At 40.2% G+C, this 17,346-nt stretch overlaps 1 protein-coding gene across 3 annotated transcripts in view; it reads right to left on the bottom strand.

Annotated features, from left to right (window-relative positions):
- Pde4d (phosphodiesterase 4D) overlaps positions 1–17,346 on the bottom strand; it is a 1,511,116-nt gene that overhangs the window by 1,291,094 nt on the left and 202,676 nt on the right. For all 3 annotated transcript variants that reach the window (XM_031359970.1, XM_031359969.1, XM_031359971.1), the window contains one exon: positions 5,913–6,074. The gene's annotated coding sequence lies outside the window, so the exon portion shown is untranslated. The remainder of the gene's footprint in view (positions 1–5,912; positions 6,075–17,346) is intronic.

Here is a 17,346-nt window from a genome sequence, read left to right as displayed (position 1 = left end):
AACCAAATAGAAACAAAAAGAACTATACAAAGAATTAACCAAACCAGGAGCTGGTTCTTTGAGGAAGTATTTGTTTGATGAAAGCCCAAACATCTTATTTTTTTATCTGACAGGTATATTTTAAAAGATCTGTTTCTCCCACTCAACCAGGCTGTTGTTGAAGCTTTCAGTTGTGTTTTTATCTGACTCACAATCTCTTTATCTCTGTCTCTGTTTTTTGATCCTTTCTCAAAATATCTCTCTCTCTCTCTCTCTCTCTCTCTCTCTCTCTCTCTCTCTCTCTCTCTCTCTCTCTCTCCACACCCTCCCCCCTCTCTCTCTGCATTCCAGCTCTGCTAATCTTTCAAATTCACAATATGTAGTAAGGGGTTACTTTCACTTAACTTCTTGTACTCTTGGATATTATTGTGCTTCCTTACAGTGCTTCTTTCACATTCTTTATCAAGCCCTTCATCCAATTCTTTGAAATCTGTGGCAAGAATGAATATCTTCTTTTGTAACTTCCTTATTACTTTGTCATATTTTTTCTTTTCCTAAATCTCATCTTATGGATTAGGTATCTCTAAACACAATTATGGAATAAGAAGCTTTCCCTGAAAATATATCTTGGTATCTAAGTTTGATAGACAATGTTGTCTATATTTACAGCTATGCATCATGGTTTCATCATTCTGTGGGGGGTTTTTTGTCTGAAAAATGACTTTGACTATATCATAGCAAAGTCAGTGAGACTAGCAGCTACCATGGACCATGCAAGTATACTGTCTAGTAGCTTCAAAGTTTGTGGTATATACAACAGTAAGTGTGGGATGATCAAAATGTGGTTAACTTGTAAAATATGACTGGTAGCACCTATCAGATGTCAAGGGGTTTCTTGGGAATTTTCATAATAGCTTTGTTACTTAAAAGAGACTCTGTCACTAGTAGTTCAAAAATTGGTGAGGGAGCCAGGCAGTAGTGGCACATGCCTTTAATCCCAGAACTTGGGAAGCAGAGGCAGATGGGTTTCTGAGTTCAAGGCCAGCCTGGTCTACAGAGTGAGTTCCAGGATAGCCAGGACTATACAGAGAAACCCTGTCTCAGAAAAAAAAAAAAAATTGGTGAGGGGCCTGGCATACTTGTTTTCTGACAAATCAGCACTGCAATCAGTACCAAATGGGAAGAGGTAGTGGTAGGAACTATAATGCCCTTCTCTAGTCTTCATTTTGAGTTCTGATATCAATGCCCTATCAGACAAGGCAGGGGGACAAGGATGTAGCTTGAGCCAGCTAGGTGGAATGATACTAGGAACCAGGAACCACTATGTTCCTCTCTGCCATTAGCAGTTCACACTCAGGAGCAGGACTTTGTTCTAGACTAAGTTCTTCTGGACCTTACGTTGGTCACATGTGCCCTGGAGGGATGACAGTTATAACTGGAATTCCCTCTCATTTTAGCTATAGTACATTTCTGGTGGTAGAATAGCAGCCAGAACCAAGGCTTCTTTACCAAGCATCTGTAGACAGGTATCTATGTCAAGTTCATGTCAATACGAACATGATGCCTGTTCTCCATCACTAAAGGCATGTGGACATCACAAAGAAAAGGGGCCAGTGAGAACTGCACAGGTGAAATAGCATCAGGAATCTGTCATCCTTCAGCACAGTTTCCACAGTCCTAGAAATACACACTGTTTTGTGTACATTGCCTGTTTTTAAATAATTTTATAAATTTTAAGAGATGCCAAAATAATGTTTTTATGAATATTGCTAGTCCAATGTTGATCAGAAATAAAAATTAGTTTCCTTATGCCATCTGCCATGGCTTCGAACTTTTGCTTTTCCTCTGGGAAATTTCTAATGTTCTTTCTTTTTCTTCTCTACTTTAAAAAAAATCATTTTTCTTGGCAGGCATGGGAGACAAACACTTTTAATGCCAACACATGGGAGGCTAGGGGAGAAAGACTACCATGAGTTTGAGGTAAACCTGATCTACATCTACATAAGGAGTCTGAGGCTAGCCTCGAGTGTGTAGTGAGATTGTCTCAAAAAGAAAGATATAAATATATATGGCCTACTTACTGATGAAAATAATAAGAAATAAATGAAGAAATGAAATACGAGTGAGTGAAGTATGTTGGTATTAATAACCCACATTACATTTGCTTCACTTTCCGGACTCGTGTGACTAAAGTCTACATCACTCAGGGCCCTGTGGCTGAGAAGGACAAGGAGTGGAGAAACTGGCATGCTAGGATGTGGTATTTGCCAGGCTGTCAGTGTCTCCTGAGTTCCCTTACACAGCCGTTCTGCTGGCACACCGCTATGGAAATGAACGGCCACATCCATCAACACAGCTAAGGTTCCAGTGCCACACACTCACCAGAAATGCTTTTACAGGTTTGAAAAACATGACCTTGACAAAGAAAAGGTGTTCCCTAGCAGGGAATGAGAGGGAGAGGAAAGAACAGGATTTCACAGAACAGGGTATTGTCCCCATGGAATGCAGGCAGACAGGGTGAGGAAGGGGTCCTGGAAGACAGATGTGTCTCAGCAATATTAATAAGGAGAAAAGAGGCAAGTAGGGGAAGAAATGGAATCAAAGGTGGGAGAGCTAAGTTCTATTGGAGATGGGGCCCTAAAACTAGTACTTCCTCATGCTCCTGACTTAACGGATCATAATTTGTATTAGAAGGCTTCCCTCATGTTTCCACTGCAAAATGCTTATTTGAACTTCATTACACTTATGAATGCAGAATCAAGCTGTGTGGTGAATTCATTTTTAAACTGCATGGTTTATTTGCTGAGTTGATCTTTGTTTTTAAAAAATTCACTATTGCTCTTTAATACGTATTATGAATAATCTCTGCCGTGGTGCCCTTTCACATTCACTAATCTGTACATCCATCTTTCCTTTAGCTGCAATTTGAATTCATGAAAAAATTATATCACCCTGGGATTCACAGTCAATTCCTATATTATTTTAATGCCAAGGCCATTACGTCTCAGAGCATACAGTCTGATGTACCTTTTTCAACTTAGAATTTGTGTAAGGCTCCTGGCTCTGGACTTCTCAGTGCTGCTGAGATGAGAACAGAAACATCTAGTAAACACAAACTTCAGAAGATGAGAGCTTTGGATTGTTTAGCTCACCACATATGTGGGTGGAGAACGATCACTACCACATACAGAAATGTACCCCTCCTTTTCATGATAACATCAATAACAACAACAGCAATAAAAGGAATAAAATATCTTTTCCTTCATCTAACATTACTGACAAGTCCTTCCCAAGTGGCCAATCATATACGTTTGTACTCACCTGTTCCTTACTTATGTGTAGTATTTCAGGACATGCTGTTTATGATTATTCATAGTTGCAGTATCCTGAGCAGTAAGTATGTATAATTTCAAATAATCTTCACAGCTCTGTGAGGTAGTACATTTTACTATCTCTGCCTTAGAAACCAAAACCCTAGGGCACTGAGAGTTCAGCAGTAACATGTTTGGTGACCGTGTGCCAGACCAAGTAGTCTGGCAATGGAGCTTACACACATGGCTCCCACGCTGCTCCAATGTACTGCTTTGGCTATTCCTGTCTACATGGAAATGATATCCCAGGGTGCATGAATAGCAGTGAGGGTCAAGGAGTAGTATAGGTGGCCTTTCAGCTTAGAAGAAGATAAACAACTCACTAAGGTCAGGCAGGCTACCACACTGCTCATTTCCAGGCAATGTAGAAGAAAACTGTGAAAACCCATTCATTCCTCTTTCTTCATCCTTCTCAACCGTCCTAATGCTACAGCTCTTCGATGCAGTTCCTCATGCTGTGATGACCCTCAACTATGTTATTTTAGTTTCTACTGCCTAATTGTAATTTTGCTACTGTTATGAATTGTAATGTAAATATATCAGATATCTGATATGTGACCTCTGTGCAAGGGTTATTGAACACCCAGAAGCTTCATGACCACCATTGAGAACCACCATTCTAAAACTTCTACTTTAAGTAGAACTTGCTGATGACTGCATTTGGCTTTTGAATCCTTTCATCAACATGGAATGATGTCAAAGCCACTGACAAATGATCCTGTTCTAGTGGTCTATATCAGACACATTATGGAGTTATGATAATCCAAGAAAGCATTTCATTCTAATAGAGTATTCACTGCATGGTGATACTGGGCGCTACTCTTGGCAAACTATTCTTCAGGGGCAATGGACAGCTTTCCCAGCCTTCCTCACCATGGCAGCACAGACCTGCCACATCAAGTCCTAAATCTTCTACCAGCCACATAATTTACTCAAGCGAAATGCCAGCACACTTTGATAAAATCTATGAGTTCATTTTGTACTCTATTTAATATCAAGTTTAATACCACTTCAATTTTAAGATGTGATATGAAATAGTGAACTATATGAACATTTTGTGCTTGGTTTAAATCAGTAAGAAATAAGTAGTCTAGACCAAGAAGACAGCGCAGCAAGCTAAAGTGCTTGTCACCAAACTAGACAACCTCAATTCCATCTCAGGAACCCACATAGTTAAAGGAAAAGAAGTAACTATAATCAGAACATGATGTCCTCTGACTTCCACATAGATCCCATGGCATGCCATAGACACACACACACATACACACACACACAAACACACACACACCCCAGATGCAATAATAAATACAATAAAAATATTTTTTAAAAAACAACAAAGTTATTTTAAGGAGATAAATAAGTGAAGTAAAACACTAGCAAAGATGATATATATGATGGTACTGGATGAAATACTCAGTAATCTTACTATAGAACCACAAACAGCAATAGGTTTGCATCCTCCTTTGGGGGTGTCTGGAGTCAGGACTCACTGAGCCAGAGCCAATGAGTCAAAAGGTTTCAGCTGAGGTCTAGACAGATGGCTTAGTAAGTGGAGCACTTATGGCTTAAGTGTGAGGACTTGAGTTCCTATCACCACAACACACAGAGCTATTGGTAGGATATCTATAATACCAATGCTCCTGCTTCAAGATGACATGAAAATAAGAGTCCCTGGAGGCTTTCAGGCCAGCTAGTGGGGCATATTTAACAGCATTTTTAAAGACCCTGTCTCAACCAAGGTGGAAAAAAATAACCGACCCTAACATTGTTCTCTGAACAAACCTGTTGTGTGCCACAGTATGTGTGTGTGTTTGTGTGTGTATCTGTGTGTGCAGAGATATACACAGAGAGAAACACAAATAAATAGAATTTTTATTAATTAATTACTTAACTAATTTACATCCCAACCTTAGTTTCCCCTCCCCTATCTCTTCCCAGTCTTCCTCCCAGACATACAATAAATAGAATTTTTAAAAGAAGACCTTAATTGGACACATGCTACATGGGGATCCAAGAGTGAAACATCGCCTCTGTTTCTGGTTTAAGTGCCGACACAGAGCACATGCTTTCTTCCAGGAGGGAACTGAGATACAGCAGACACAGAAGGAAAGACAGAACTCCAGAGTGATTGCCAATGCAGCCTAAGCAGACTACTATTAAAACTGAGAAATGCATTTCAAAAGTCAGAAGTCTTAAAAGCAATCCATCGCTGATTTCCCCTAAAATATCAGAATAAGGCAAGAGCAGGGGAGCATCATATTCCTGGCCCCCTCTTACAGCACCAACCAAAAGGAAAACAGTTTATTCTGCAAACACTTCTCCAAGCCTTTTTCAAGAACAATCTTGTGAGTCAAATAAATCTAATAACTTATTCCATGGCCTTTCTTCCAAGTCAGCTCACATTGCCCACCACCACCTTCGGCAAGCAATAACTCATCTTTCCCATCCTTTTTCTTCCTTGCTCGCCTGTTCAGACACACACACACACACACACACACACACACACACACACACACACACACACACACAGTCTCTCATGTTTCTAGTCACATATCTCCTCACCTTACAAGACAGGCTTTCTTCACAACCCTCCCTCGTGGGCTTTGGTAATTTCCTTTAGTTCATTTGAGGGCAGGTGGTGAGTGGACTGTTGTAGCCAGCAAACATGTATGTGATTTGTTGCTAGGGGACAGGTCTCCTCTCACTGGCGGTTTTATCTGGGACCTGAAAGCAAGAAGCAAACAACGTTAAGCACAGCTGAGACTGTTCACATGAAAACCAAATGAAGAAGGGTTGGCTTTCTTTGAAGCCAAGAACTAAAATAAATACCCATCTCACTTTTTCTTCAAACAAAGCCATGGAAACCCTGATGAACCAAAAGTCCCAAATTCAGATTTGAGCAGGGTAGAACCACCCTCAATAAGCCTTGTGCTAAAAGCACTAATTTGAAAAAAAGAAACTATAAATAGAGAATTTTTATATCCAACTGATATTTAGTCAGTTCTGGGGAAGGCTAACAGAGAGTTTTATTTAAGAAGTAACTCCCAATCTTCCTTTAGAGGATTTGCCTGTTATGATATAATAGTGCAGAGGAAAAAAAAAAAAACCACCACCCACAGAGAAACTGTGGCAGTGGAAGGGAATCCTTGTAGTCAGGGAAATACTAAAAAGCAAAACTCAAGGGGCCAAAAGTAGAAGATAGGGCATAAGTGTCTCATCCACCTATGCCTGTATTTGAGGACGTCTATGCATATGTCACATTATACTGGGTCTCCTGAATCCATCTCACAGGGACAGTGCTGAAACACAAGCTTCTCCTGGAGGCCAGTGCAGATGTGATTGGCATCAATGCTGCTGCTACTTCAGTTCTCCCAAATCAGAGCCATGGCTAGAGAATAAATGAAGAGCTTCCAAGGGAGACGTTCATGACTCCATGACTGTAAAGTAAAACTTATTTTAGGAAATAGACTAATCCACTTATAATGCTATGGTCAACATCACTATTCCCAGTACTAGACATTTTCAAAACATGATCTCTAAGGCTCTCCAAGAACCTACAATGTGGGTAAGCCTCAACAGCACTTGAAAGCATAGGAATGTACCCATTTCTGGGGTCAGGTAAGCAAGTGATTACAGTAGTCCCACAAGTCCATGCCACACAGTAGTTAGCAGATGAATTAAGTACATAGTACATTCTCAATAAGCATTCAGTAGACTAAGGAATTGATGCACTGATCAGCAAATCAATAATACATGTATGTATGTATATGTATATATGTGTGTGGAGATATATATATATATATATATATATATATAGAGATATATATATATATCCCCAAGTTAATCAAACACTGGTACAAAAACAGATTAAGAACAGATTAAGAGGGAGTTTCTTGGACTCTTCTTGGAAAGAGGTTTTCCATGAGTGGCACTGGAGATTTAATTTGATAGTCTATGGATTTCTGGAAAACAATGTCATCCCAAGTGGCAAAACTTCATTTACCACACACATATACATGCATGGAAATATAAATAGGTATACACATATACTTATATGTGTGTAATTTTAGATAAACATAAAATAATATGGTTCTCTATGGCATTTTCAAACATTCTTAGTGTCTTTTTTTCTACCTTCTTTCTTGTTCCTCTGTCCATGTTTTCCTCCTTCCCCTCCCCCTAGGTAAGCCTCCCTTTCCCCTTTCTTATTTTCCCCTCCATAGCAATTGTGCCCTACTAGTTCCCTCCCCTAGAGCTCCTCCTCTTCCTGACCCATAGCTACCTTTTACTTTTCTGTTATCATTGTTATTCTAGGTTGTGGGGAGCCGCAGTTGCCACCATATATTGAACACCTGGTCTCCGGCCAGAGCAGAGAGCATTGTGATAATCAAGCCCTTAATTGGAGAAGCTGAGTGCCTCCAGTTTGTGATGCAAGCTGGCATGATTTCCCGCAGCCTATTATGCTTTGCCACGTAGCTGATACTGATTGGGACCAGGGAAAGTATTTAACCCGTGAGGGCTGGGGCTAGAGGAAGAGTAATAGTGATAGTAATAGAAGGGTAATAGAGAAGCTAGCTAAGAAAGAAGAAAAGATGGACGAGTGATTCTGTAGTACAAGGTTCCTGAATAAACTGCTTGGAGAAGGGTTCGTGGTCACCTCCTTATTTCCGCTGGTCGGTAAGGCGGCGACACTAGGTGATAGATTCACATGTAAAGATCCAGAGCTAGGATCCAGAAATAAGAGAGAACATACAGCATTTACAGACCATTGCCGCTGCCCGTGGTTTCCTCCCAGAGGCTAAAGGTAAGAAGACTCTTTTGCTGAAGACACCATGTATCTGAGAAAGAGGACTTGGGGGAGTTGAGCTGGAACTGACCTGGAAGCCTCTTCTCTGAGATCTAGTGTAGGAGAAGCTATGCATGCTGCCAAGGGAGAAAAACAATGTATAGTCCTATGCAGCTGTAATGTCTGCTAATGACAGTAACCAGCTCAGCATAATATCCCTAAAGGTGCAATAGTGATGCTTATAGCATTGGGCATCTAACACCCATCTAATTAGACTTAAGGAATTCATTCTTGGTACTGTAATTTAAAACTACCAGTGGCTGGTGAGGCCATGGGCCCTGGTAGAAGAGTCTGTACTCTTTTGAAACTGCCACTTCCCTAAACTAGTATCATTTCCAACTGCATTTTAAATACATACCCTTATACCTCAAAGCAAGTATAGCTCTCACTCCTTATCGAAGAAGCTTGTTTTAAGAGCAGAGACCATTACAGAAAGCCCCACCCCATCAAAACGCAGAAAATAACTCACTAGAGGGTACCAAGCCCTGTTTGTCACGTCTACCACACAGCCCCTACACATAAGGCTCTGGGAAAGGTTGTGGAAGAGGGAGCAGAATGATCATAAGACCCAGGAAGCTAGTCCAGGGAAGGGCATCTATTGTAAGATAGTGTCTTCTATACATGACAGAAGCCATGGCCAGGAATCTTCAACAATATGATTATCTAAACAAGACATAAAGGTGATAAAGCCGATGAGTATGCCAATGTAGATGGAGGAATGTTCACAAGCCTTAGCACTTAGAAGAGCTACAGACAATTAATGGTTACAGAGAGTAAAGAATTACTCTTACCCACAGATGATTCTCCTGATAGGTAAACCAATCCTCAGAGGTCAGTACTAAACTCATATAAGCAGCATTAAGTGACCTTAGCAGGTTGTGCTTATAAATTTACACACTCAAAACATGCACACATGTGCACACACAAGTGTGTATGCGTTAGTTATTATTAAAGAATAATAGGTCATGAACTTGAGAAGGCATGGGAGATATTGGAGGAGGGAGGAATGTAATGTAAATACAGTGTATATATATATATATATATATATATATATATACTGTAAAATTAAAAACTAATAAAATCATAACTAAATAAATCAGTGGTAATTCTAAATAAGAGAGATAAGACATCTTCTGATAATCAACTTACCCCCATGGTCTGGAATTATTTTTGGTGCTGTGATAAAATACCCTGACCAAAGGCAACGTTGAGGAGAAAGTGGTTTGTTTGGTTTACAACTCCAGTCTATAGTCCTTGATTGTCTGGAAGTCAAAGCAACAACTGAAAGCATCATAACCACACTCAAAACTAGAAAGAGAGTAAAACTTGGATGATTCCTCCCTTGCTTGATGGCTTCCCTAGCACTGAACTCATTTCCTTTACTCTTATACAGCCCAGGGCCAGCCTATGATGTGGTATAGCTCATAGTCAGTTTAGTAACAACTAAGAGAATCCCCCACAAACATGCCCATAAGGCCAACCTGATCTAGACAATTCCATATTATGACTTTCTTCCCAGGTGATTTTAGATTGCATTATATTTACAATTAAAATGAACCAACACATCCTCTATACTCTGATAAATCAATCAGTGCCCCAAGACAAGCAGGAAAGCACTAGGTGGATGTCATTAATTTTTGTTCACAGTTGCACTTGAGACCTACCAATTAGTCATGTAGGCCATGCCCAAGGAGGTTTGGGTTCAAATTCCATGCTCCATTTAAGCTCTTTAACTACCTAGGATGAGACCTTAAAATTTATGTTCCCCTCAAGATGGTAGTCATCAGAATTTAAGACTATGGATGCTCGATCAATCTCCTTCAGTAATGTCATCAAGCATAACACTCAACTACAGAACCACAACAGAAACAAAGCATGAGTTATATAGTTCGATTGACTACTGCAGGAGCATGTCTTAGACCACACTAACTAATGGAATGAACAAGACTCCAAGATTCTGAAACTTCTTCAAAATGGAGTGAACTTAGAAGCACTCTAATACAGACTGGCAGTTACTGGCTTTACTCTCTCCTAAACACAATGCTGTGCCCTTATCTGTCAACAAACCTTGCTCTCATTTGTCTGTCCCCGCTGTCAACACCCTTCTCTAACATGCTTAGTAATTTACAAATAAAATAAAATCCTGCTTCTGTTGATGATTTCAGTCATGCTTGGAACAGAGAGGAAAGAAAGAAACTATACCACATAAACATGCAACATACATCTTACTAAAGATATTTTATTTTTGTCAGTAGGTTGCATTTTACAGAATTCTATATTGTTGTTTACATGTGGTAAAAATAAAAATGATGGCATTTTTACATCAATTCAAATCTCATCAGCTCTATGGAGCATCTCCTGTCCAGCATAGCTTGGTATACACATAAGTAATTTTTCTTGTTTCTTGCTTTACAGTTAATTCTGTTGGCCTTGTCTCTGATGAGCCATCCATAAATAAATATGTGAAGCATTATACTATATCTTGGTATAACAGGAAGATTCTTTCTTTAAGATTTATTTTGCTTGGAATTATGTGTTTGGGAAGGGTATATACATTTGTGAAGGTTGGAGCCTCTGGAGCCCAAAGAAGTCATGAGGTCTAAAGTTGGAGCTACATGCATTTGCAGACTGCCCAATACAGATGCTGAGAACCAAACTCCAGTCTTCTGCAAGTCCAGTAGCAAGTGTTCTTATCCAGTGGGACAACTCTAGCCTGAGAAGATTCCATTTTAAAGACTGATGGTCCTCAGAGAGACTGTGGCAGCATGCACAAGGCTTGCACAGGTCTAGGTCACATGAGATCCCAGCACTGAGAAAGAAGAAATAGATACAGACTTCCATCCCTAACCAAGAAGCTATCTGCAATCGATATCCACTGGCAAAGGATGGAGTCTCACTGGACATATTAACCATACTTCAGGGTAGGCCTCAGGCCTAGGTGTAGCTGGACAACACAAAAAGTACTCAATGTTATTTTTATAGACTTTTTTGTGTCAGTTTGCTTTGTTTGGGATTTATTTAGTTACTTGTTTGTTTATTTACTTATTTTGTCTTATTGGTCTTTTGCTTTTATATTTTGTTTTATTTTTGTTGAGATAATGAGTCTATTTTTCTTGGGGTTTTTTTGTTTATATGTTTGCTTGCTTTCTATTTTTAGAGAGAAAATAACATAAAGATGGGTGAGTAGAAAAGTAGGGACTATCTGGGAAGGACTGAAGAAGAGAAGGACATGAATTTCTTTTCAAAGAAAATAAGAAGAACTGATGCGGAGGCTCTCTCATTGTGCATGCATGTGTGCGAATAGACAGAACCCGCATCTCTGGTGATATAGCTAGACTGGCCAGCAATTGGTTGGTTCCTACCATTAATGGAAGCCCCCACTTTTCTATTGGAAAAGCATTTGCCAGCCATGCAGATAGTCCAAAGCAAACTTGAAGTCCAGCATGGGTAGTGTTCTGTGAAACAGTGTCACCAGTCTTTCCATTCTTGTTACAATTACAAAGGTAAAGCTCTAGGTATATGTGACTTCCAGGAGACCATACCACTGCATAGTGAGTGGCAAGAGCCTGACTTTCAGTTGTCTGTATTTAATTCTTTTTAAGGCCACTCTTATAATTTACTTCTCAGACCATGTGACTTATCCCAACATCCTTATCTTTCTTTAGGTTCTCACTCCCTTATAACCCTGGTCCCATCATTCCTGAAAAATAACAAAGCCACCTTCCAGTCAAGAAGAAAATAGAGTGCAAGGAAGACGTAATGTAACCAATTCACCAAAATGTTTCTCTATTTTGGGAACCGAACCGAGTGTTCTACCCATGCTAGTCAAGTGCTCCACCACTGAGCTACATCTGCAGCCTTCAAAAATGTATTTCTAAACATCGACGTCATGTTAAGTGCTATCACTGACTGTGAAATAATAATACAGTATAAGCAAGGAAGGTGTGTGCTCTCGTGTATACATATGTGTAAATGTGTGTATGTGCTCATGTAGTGGGTATGTACGTGCATGTGTGCATGTTCACAGCCTGCAACTCTCTGATGATTCATCTAGGCTTGTCATCTGGCAAGTTGCAGATACCCTCCTGACTCTATCTCCTCAGTGCTCCAATAACAGCCATGTTCCATGCTGTCCTGTCAGCCTTTCTAACGTGGGTCCTGGGGACCAAACTCAGGCCCTCATGCTCATGAATTTACAGACTGGACCAGATCATCAGCCCCAGACAACAGAGTAAATGTACTGAGAATTTTAGTTTCTTTAAAAACCCAGTTATGTTATATAAATATGTTTTTGTTTTAATCCCAGGTGTGGGATATAGAGCTGCTTCAGACTGTCTACAGCCACTAACTATGCTTTGTGTTGTGCTCTGGCAGGAGCATGACTCTGCCAGCTGAACATAATTTACATTTTGAATTCTGGGAGATTCTTGAGATGGTATAAATGCCTGGAGAGGCTGCAGAAGTGGCTGCTCCCGCTGCTACTGTCCTTACTGCTGCTTTAGCAGCTGCTAGTCCCTGTTGTTGCTTGTCCCAGCTGCTGCATTTGTTGTTTTGCTGCTGTTGCTGTATTCTGGATTGCTGATTGAAGATATCCTGACTACAAAGATCAAACTTGCCCCTATGAACTAGAACCCCCTAATCATCAGGAAATAGTCTAAAGATAATTACACCCCCTTTTCTCTCTAACCTTTTTCTCACCTAGCTGGTTGGTTGGGTTGTGGGGATTGGAAGGCATTGGGGTAGAGAAGGATGGTAGGTGAAAGAACCCAATGAAGTAGCCAAAATGTAAGGTTTCAGAAAGGTTCTACTCTCCCAAAACTTATGTTCTAATGAGAAACAGATCTAAGATTAGATCATATCGGAGCTTCTAGGAAGACAAAAGAGAGTGTTAGGATCCAATGAGACCAAGAACACCAAAAGAGGCCTCTCTAAAAGAATCCCTCAGAGAAAGCCAACAAGGAAGCTGAAGTGACAAAGACCTTAGCCCAGGTAAGGGAAAGAAAGGGCCAAAAAAATAGAGGAGAAGGAAGAGAGAGGCAGCCAAGGTGAACCACACACTTCAAGGCTGAGACTTGTTCTGAATCCAGTAAGAAGCCACTGATTAGTATTACATAGAAAAATGGCATAAACTTAGAACTGGGAAGTACGGCCCCAAACATCAGGCAGAACTGCTCAGACCTCTACTTTGTCGTTCCATCAGGAAAGCATAGGGAGATCGTCCTGAGTTTTGGGCAAGGAACCCCAGAATCCCAGGCTCTACTCGGGTGCCAGTGCTCAGATTTGCTGCTACCTAAAACACTCCTACTACAAGCACTTAACAGTTAGGAAGGGCACCCATACTGATGCCCCAATGAGCTACCAGTTCCTGAAGACTCACTCTATCAGAGGCAAGTATTACCCAAGCCAGGATCTACCAGAAAACAACTGTCAATTTCTCTATGGGAAAGGAAGGGAAATCTGAAGAGGAGAAACTGAGGACTTCATCACCAATGGTCTGGCAACTCCATGGGTTCTTATGTAACCTCTTCATTGGAAGACATTGGAAAAATGATCAGCTCTATTGCAAACTATTGTATTATTTGTATCAGAATACAACATAAAATATAAAACATTAAATATAAACTAGTATAAAACCTTTGTGACATGTTTCATTCTGACACGAATAGAAGTTTGTGAAACTTTAAAAGGTTTTCTTGCATACAATCAGTAAATGTCATTTATTTCTTAAGCAAAAAACAAAAAACAAAACAAAAAAACCAAAGCCTTTATGAACCATACATTTGCCATTTCTTGATTAAAACTTGCCTAGACATGCTTTCAACTTGGCAGAGACCCATTTACGCTCAGACACTGAAATAGGTAGCTTTTCTATGAAGAAGGTCCTTGTGTCTTCAGATTAAAGCACCCCATTTCACACAACCCAATATTTAAACTTAGCATTCACAGAAGAGCCTTTCCCCAAAAAGCAGAAGCATGATACTCCTTCTTTCTCTTCTCTTCAATGCCAACCCCAAACCCTTTAGCCAACCTACCAAGGGCCACACTATGAAGTCTTGAGAGGCTTGTAGGCTTGCTTTGGAAGATTTTGAAATAATCCAAAAACATGGCTATTGTACACTGTCCAAGTGATGCAGCTAGTCTATGACAGAAGGTTGAAGAGATTACAATTAGACAAATGATCCTCAGGCGTTATGATGTAGGGAGGCATATCTAAGAATGCACATGCATGCACACACATGTACACATACAGAGAGAGAGAGAGAGAGAGAGAGAGAGAGAGAGAGAGAGAGAAATGCTAGAGAAGTAACTAATACTAAATCACTAAGTGGGAACATCATTTCTTCACTTTGGAATGTAACAAGAAGGCAAGGCATTTTACAATGTTATTACTGTAGCCATTTTTAAACATTTGAGTTGTATCTTAATATTTATTAGGATATTTTCAGCTTCTCTTTTAAAAAGTCCAAAGGACCCTGGAGCTTCATACTCTTTTTGTTTTTTGTTTTTTTTTTTTTGAGACAGGGTCTCTCTGTGTAACTAACTCTGGAAATTTCTCTGTAGACCAGGCTAACCTCAAACTTACAAAGATTCAGCACTGCTTCCCAAGTGCTGGGGTTAAAGGCTTGTGCCACTACTACCAGGCTTACACTTGCTTTTCTGGAAGAAAAAAAATTGCCCTCAGTCTGAGTAATAGCCCTTCCCTATGGAGGATTGATCCCTCTCTGAATCATTATTAGACAATAATGGTCTTCCCAATGCACCCAAGAACTCTGATGCCAAAGGATCAAGTTTTCTCAAATGATAAAGTTACACAGTAGGCACTCTTGCAACAAGCATGCTTAAATTTTAGAATTTCTAATTCTTCTATTCTTCAGATTAGTGGAATCAAGCACAGCCTTAAGTAGCTCAGGCTATCAAAGAATACGTCCACTTCTAAAACTCTGGATCCTATCATCTTTAATTCCTGCCCTGCACCAGAACAGCAACAAGAACTTAAGGACCTAAGTGAACAAAGAGCCCCAAAGCTATTGAGCCCCACAATCCCTGCTCCACGAATGCCCTCCCAATTGCTTAGACCTAATGGGCTTTCTTCCATTTTCAGGCTTATAGGTCTAAGCTCTTTACATTTGTTTGTGAAATACCAAACAATGTGGTATACTTTTTCCTTAAAGTACAACCTTAAAACATGCAAAAGGATAATAGAGCAGAGCACCTACAAAATATCTTCTAGTGATGGCCATTGCTGTCCCATCATGCATGAGGTACTCAGATAAAGTATAGAGCATTCCTACTAAGTTGCAAAATCCACAAACTGCCATTATAAACTAGGTAAGTACATGAAGCAGTCATATCTCAAGCTGATCGTGGTACCAAAGGTCTTAGGAGGAACCAGCTACTTGCTGTCTCTTTGACCATCTTTGTGTAAAACAGGAAAAGGTGCCAATTCCTCAGGGTTAACGCACACTTCCAATACAGTAAGCACTTCAGTTAGTTGAATATGTCTGCCTTTCTACCTCTATTCACCCCTGAAGCACAATCTACTTGTTCAGTGAATGATCTGCGTGAATATATGCAAGCACACAGCCCAGGAAGCAGACTGTAAACCCAATGCAAATAAAATAAAGAGTCCTATGAAATCCAACCAAGGGGATGTCCCTGACAAGATAAGAAATTTGAAAAAACATGAAAGCTTGTTTTGTTGTTGTTGTTGTTGACTATTGGGTTTTTTAATCTCTAGAAAAAGGGAAACTTGATAAGTATCATATAAGACCAAAAGAGGTGAAAAGGAAATCTAAGCTTCAGGCACTCATTTTAATCTGTTAAGATCATTCTGTCCTGCAGTACATGCCTCACAGATCAGCAGAGATACAAAACATGCAGAAAATCAATTCCTCATTTGCTGGGTGATAAAAGTAATTGGTAAAAGTTTCTGTGTTGATGTATGCTTATACTGAATAAAATGCTTAAAAATATATTCTCTTTCCCTCGCTAGCTAAATGCTGCATCCTCAGACCATCTTTCCCATTATCTTAACAGAATGTTAGTTTCAACATGCTGTCCCAGTCTTTCTGACCTGTCATTTCTTCTGTTCTGTCTCGGGTTAAATGTCTTGCTCCCTCTCCTTCTTGGGACCTGGATGACCTGGCTGTTCAGTGGGAGGCCTGTTGCCCTGGCTCAGTGTGTTCATCCTTACAGTCTTCCATGCTATTTAAATCTGAAGGCTAAACACTTAACACCAAATTGGTTTTCTCCTGGTCCATTAGAAATACACATGTCAAGTGCCCTTCGACTCTGTAGGAGGGATCAGTAGAATCAAGCCTCCAGCCCCTGACATGACCCTGTGCTTCCACTTAGGAAAATTAGTAGACCTGTCCTATCCTGTAATGAGAAAGAGCTATCCCCAACCTCTCTAGAGGTGCTTTTAAATTACAGATGTCCTTGCTGAGAAGTTTGGGGGAGGGGCATATAGATAATGAGTATGAAGGAAGTATTATGGAGAAGAGATTCATTTTGTCCACCTGAAGTATTTTTTTTTTATCTTAAGTCGTTTTCTCATTTTTTTCCCAAGCTGAAAATATTCCAAAACTGGTAGAGGCAGCACGCACATGAAATAATCTCTTCTCTAGGAGGAGCAAGCACAGGAAAATAAAATTTTCCTTATGTAAATACCAAGAGCAGGGAGCTCTTTTGAGGACTGAGGGCTCACACTCTGCACCTGACTGGTGACAGGGGTGTGGCTTCACCTTTCTCAAAGAGGCATTACCTTAAGACAGGATTGACCCTGTGGCCTGTAGAACACTATGTGAGAGACTGGCTAGGAGCATTCTGGAAGGTGCAGGCTCCAAGTTACACAGCAATGATTTATGGGTAATATCAGGTCCTATGTCAGGGGAGAGAAAGAGGAAATGGTGGGAAGACCATGAAATGGGATCGCCACCAGCAACTGCTGGTACTGATGAGGAGCTACTCTCACTGATTCTAGGGGCCACTTGCTTCCTGCCATGGGAATGGAAGGGAAATCTTTCCTTTTGGAAAAGAAACAAGGTTAAGTTTAATCATATCTCAGCAGGCAACAAGTCTCCATTGCTTACCATGTTCTCCTTCTCCCTTCTTCCTTTTCTTTCTATGCTGCCCCACGCTCCTCTTTTT

The sequence above is a fragment of the Mastomys coucha genome, unplaced genomic scaffold, assembly GCF_008632895.1.
Source record: "Mastomys coucha isolate ucsf_1 unplaced genomic scaffold, UCSF_Mcou_1 pScaffold8, whole genome shotgun sequence".
NCBI lineage: Eukaryota > Metazoa > Chordata > Mammalia > Rodentia > Muridae > Mastomys > Mastomys coucha.
The sequence above is the reverse complement of the archived record's forward strand: the minus strand, read 5'-3'. Positions and strand labels throughout refer to the sequence as shown.